This window comes from Oryctolagus cuniculus, chromosome 10 (assembly GCF_051225735.1).
Source record: "Oryctolagus cuniculus isolate XC-2025 breed Fujian yellow rabbit chromosome 10, ASM5122573v1, whole genome shotgun sequence".
Taxonomy (NCBI): domain Eukaryota; kingdom Metazoa; phylum Chordata; class Mammalia; order Lagomorpha; family Leporidae; genus Oryctolagus; species Oryctolagus cuniculus.
The window spans coordinates 53,813,480-53,818,946 of NC_142876.1; positions in this window are offsets into that span (position 1 = coordinate 53,813,480).

Here is a 5,467-nt window from a genome sequence, read left to right on the forward strand (position 1 = left end):
GGGCGTCACGAAAGAAGGCGGGGCCCCAGTGGCTCCCTCCAATAGGGGACCGAAAAGGACAAAGGCCGGAACTCGGCGCGGAGGGCGGAAGCTGAGCCCTTCTGCTGGACGCCGAGGGTAACTGGCGTTTTCAAACGGCTGGCCCGGAGGTCGGGACGGTGCCTCGCCATGTTTGGTCGCTGGGTGTGAGGAACTGGTTTGGAAGGAAGGAGACATCGACTTGGGGCAGTTCCATCTTGTCGTTTTCTGCTTTCCACACCCGACTCCTCGCCCTTATAATCTGTAATTTCGGCTACAGTGTTCATAACAAACACCAGTATATAAAGGGAATAATCTCGTGCAACACAGCACTTTTCCTGTTGAGAAACACATCTGTGAAGTGAGGGTTTGGCACCAATCCCGAAGCTCTCTGATTTTCCCTAATGAGGACTTCTTAAAACCATCACCTCAGCAGCAGGTGCCAGTAAGCTCCTTGCGTGTGAGCTCAGCTCAGTCTGCCCAGCTTAAGGGAAGTTCCCTCAATAAGTATCCACTTTCTTTCCATTCAGGCGTCCATATTTATAGTGGGCATTAAATAATACCATCATCATATTAGCATTCCAAGAAAACTTCAAATGTGTAAAAAACAAGAACCACTATGTAGCAACATCTGGGGGGTTGTTATTTGCGAAGTGAGTTAAACTGGGCTTGGGACACCCGCATTCCATATGGGTTGATGGGACCTATCAAACTACTGTGCCTGGGAGGCAGTAAGTGATGGCTCAAGTCCATGGGGCCCTGTCCCCTCGTGGGAGACCTGGATGGAGTTCCATGCTCCTGGCTTCAGCCTGGTCCAGCGCTGGCTGTTGCAGGCATTTGGAGAGTGGCCCAGTGAATGAAAGTGCACTCTTTCAAGTAGATAAACATTTTTTTAAGATTTATTTATTTGAGAGGCAGAGTTACAGACAGAGTGAGAGACAGAGAGGTCTTCCATCTGCTGGTTCACTCCCCAGATGGTCGCAACTGCCACAGTTGGGTTGATCCAAAGTCAGGAGCCAGGAGCTTCTTCCGGGTCTCCCATGTTAGTACAGGGGCCCAAGGACTTGGGTCATCTTCCACTACTTTCCCAGGTCATAGCAGAGAGCTGGATCAGAAGAGGTGCAGCCAGGATACAAACCAACACCAATATAGGATGCTGGCGCCGCAGGCAGATGCTTAACCTAGTATGCCACAGCGCCAGCCCCTAGATAAACATTTTCCAAAAGGGCCATGTTAAGGCTTCCCTCCACATCCTTCTATGCACACAGACAGCACTTACTCATTTTATTTAATTTCACTCACTTATTAATATATTTCATTCATTTCGCTCGCTCTTCTCTCTCGAAGATGGCATGTTTAAAAGGGAGAAATGCTCTCTGCTAAGTCTGCAGTTGGTACACTTCCCACCTTTCATCATCTGCCGAGAGCCCTTTTAGTGGTTAAATGACAGTGATAAAGACTGTCTTATTTCAGTTTAGCTTATAAAACAATTAACTCTCAAAGGTATAAGTGAACTGAGCTGCTCCAATCCGAAGTACAAATATTAGGAACCATTTATGTTACCTTTTGGAGGTGGAGACGTGGTTGAGTAACCTAACTAATCTTGTTGGGTCATCTTTAATGTCTGTTAAATGTCAGACACCGTGTAGAAATACCTGTAATTTGGAAGGCGAGCCCTGACTCCTCCCTTGTGTCTTCAATGACTGGTTTGAGTCGCTCTGAAAGGCACACTGGTACATTGAAAACATTTAACCACGAATTGTCAAACCAATGCCCATTTACTGCATTGACTTCTTGAACTCCTAATGATTTGATGAGGCTTCACAGTCCTGCCTTGGTGTTCCTGTCCCTTCTAGTCATTAGTGATCTAACTGAAATGCACATCAGCTTGGTTTCCCACTTCCCTGCTCCCTACATCCCAAATCCTGACCCTATGGAAATCGGAGGTTCTTGGGGTGGCCTCTCTCACCATCTAGCTCCCACGTGACTCTTCAGACTTGAACATACATGCTGTTGGTCGCCTCAACTCTCTTGCTCATCAGGGTAGAGACCTGGGATGCCCCTTCAGCCATTGCTTTCATCTGACTGCATCCCTGTTATTTAAAATTCAGCTTAGAAACCTCCAACTGTATTTATCTGAGGGACACACACAGAGCGAACTCCCATTCCCCAAATGCCTGAAACAACCCAGGCTTTGGCCAGGCCTAAGATAGGACCCTAGAACTCAATACAGGTCTTCCACTTGGGTGACCCAAGTACTTGGACCATCCCCTGCTACCCACCCGGGGGTGCATTATCAGGAGGCAGAGCCAGGACTTCAACCGGACACTCTGATAGGGAACAAGGGACTCTTAACTGGTAGATCCTCCACCCCACAAATCTACCTTAGACAGTCAGTGGGTTAGAGTTGCCCTTGATATATACAGTTATGACTGAGCTTTGCCATGTCATTGTTCGGTTCTTCTCCCAGATTACAAAGCACCTGACAAAAGATAACCTAGGGCAGTGTTTCCCTAATCTAGATCACCTGCATTAGAAACCTCCCAGAAGCTTGTTAAAAACACCTCCCCCGGCTCTCTCCAGAACCTACTGAATCAGAATAGGGCTAAACTGTAAAACAAGAAAATTCAGAACCACGGGCCTGCGGGAGGAGCCATGAAGGGTTAAGCGGATATCACCTGGGTTACAAGGACATTGCTTCTCTCTTGGGCCCATGTTAGCAAGGAGAGAGGGCTCAGCTCCTCGTGCTGGGTTCCACGAGAAGGCCAGCTACGCTGCACTCGTAAGGATTTGTACCGACTTTACTGAAGAAGGACCACAGGTGTTAGGGCCCAAGCGCCCATGCTCTTGCCCCCTCTTTATCTGCGTTTCCTCTTCCTAGCTGCTGGGATCATTTTTGCCTCTACAATAAATACTGGGATGATCTGGGTTTGGCAATTTTTACAAAATGCAATGCCCAGAAAAACCAAACTACTACACCATGGCTGTGTAAATGTCTATCTTTATAGGTAAAACACTATATCTGAATATGATCAGCTTAGGAAATCAACTAGAAAAGTTTACACAGCAAAAGAGAGTGTGTGTTAAAAATCAGACATGTATTGTCCTGGTAGGCAAAATATAAAGTCTAAATATGATAAGTAATTGACTTACATAGTATGTGACAATAAACATGAATTTTTTGTGATAACTTAAAACTATACTTTTTTTACTCCTTAGTAGAGTTAGTTACTATGGGCTAAAATAAAAAGGTAGCTAACCCAACAAAGGTCAAATATTAATATATATTAATCGGCAAGGTACATATCACAGTATTACTAGCCCATGCCTCCACAGGTGTCCAGTTATAAAAATGTGTTCGGTATACATCAAATATACATTAGCCAGTCCTCTCAGCATAGGCACAGTCTAATACAAAAATAGATTTGACACATGAATCAGAAGATCCACCTGAGAACCTATGAAACAGGAGAACGGAGGGAGGGAGGGAGGGATGACAACACCAAAAAGCAGCACACACAGATGCCAACAGTCCCCCACTTCCACGCGGTTCTCTTCACCAGCAAGGGGTCAAGAGCAGTTTACACCAAACCAAGGTAGCAGGCAGCTCGCAGTGCGTTCACCGGTGGGATGAGTCACAGCAGGCAGGCCGGCCTGCCGGCTTAGGAATTACCAGCTCAAAATGGACCTAGATTTCAGCCAGCTGCTCCTGGTACAATGGACTCACACTGTAGGGCTGTTATTTTGGGGTCTTCAGAATCTCTGTGTACCCACTGCCCCTGCTCTACAACGTGTGAACACAGGGTGCACCCTGGGGGCAATCTGAACTAAGCCTTGGGAGAGACTGTGGTGAAACAGAACTGTGTTTGGTAAAAGAAACCTACTGCAGGGTGTTAGCAAACGTGTCTATCCAGTGACGCTAGCTGAATACAAAATTATCTGAGTCCCTGAAATTTTCATGGGGAAATAAAAGTAATTTCTAAAAAGCAGTTACCGCAGAAATAAATCTGTAAAATTCAATATGCAGAAGACAATGTAATCCTTGGATATGGAGTAACGATTCCAACAATACTGGGGCTGGAAATCCAAGTAAGAATGAACTCTGAAGCCAGAACTTCATGATTGAAAATGCAGAAATACAGAAAAGTTGGCCACAGACTCTGTGGATTAAGAAGAAAACAATATGGCAACTGCTCTATTTTAAATACTCGCAATGGTCTTCCCTTCAGTCTAATGAAACCAGGAACCAGTTGTTTTGGAAACCAATTTTTCTCTTTAGCCAAATTCTCTCTTCTAGCCCTGTAGATGTTATTATTCACAGAATGTATGATAGCAATTTTGTGTCTTTGTTAGTATTTAAAATCCACACAGAATTCACATCAGGAAGTCAATGTGAATAGAACCTTGGAAACAGCCTACAAAAAGTGTGGTCAGGAACCGAGATGAGGAGACACAAAGATAGTATAACCAGAGTCAATAAGGAGTGACTTCTTGCTGTGCTACAGCAGCAGAAGTTGCTTACTGTGACACTGCCATCCCCAGCTCCCTGATAAGGCGCCTGAGAAAGCAGTGGGAGACAGCCCAAGTGCTTGGGTCCCTGTGGGGGACCAGGATGGAGTTCCAGGCTCCTGGCTTCAGCTGGCCCAATCCTGGCTGCTGCAGCCATATTGGGAGTAAAACTCTGCATGGAAGATGGATCTCTACCCACCTCCCCCATATTCTGCCTTTCAAATAAAAATAAATCTTACAAAAAATTATTTCCTCAAAACAAGATTCAATTTGCCAACACTCTAACTGCTTTCCTCATGTTTTATTTTGAAAAGAAATATTAAAATATTAACATCACATGAGATTGTGCTTTAGCCAAAAGCATGTAAATGATACTCTAAAACCTATCCTTTAGCTCAACAGAAATTAAAAAAAAAATGCAACCTTGAATGTGAGCCAAATTATGGCAAAGATCCTTAAACGTGACTGAGGTATTTAGAGTCCTCAAAACCACAGGTGTGCAGGACTGGCCTTAGAGGTAAATTAAAAGACCACAACAATCAGCAATGAAGTGTTTAAAAAATAACATTGAACTCCTTTTATAATCTCTGATAACCTCAGCTGGGCAGAAAATGATATCCAGCAATGCTTCACCATCAAACATTTCATGGCAAAAACCTTCGTTCATTTGAGAGTGACTTTTCCAAGTCATCTGTTAAAAGATTTCCAAAAGTTGGTCATTAGACAATTTTCACAAACAACAGGCAACCCCTAAAACATAAGTAACGTGTGTCTGTAGCTGAGGCTCTCCAATCACTAGCAAAACAGTTGGGTTTTCGGTTGTAACATTTTCTTCTATTACTTCCTGCATGGTTTGCTTTCAAAGGGAAAAGACAGTGTTTATCCTTTGGGAACATTTTGCAGAGGATCTAGAGATGAATCTTTGATGACACACGTCAGC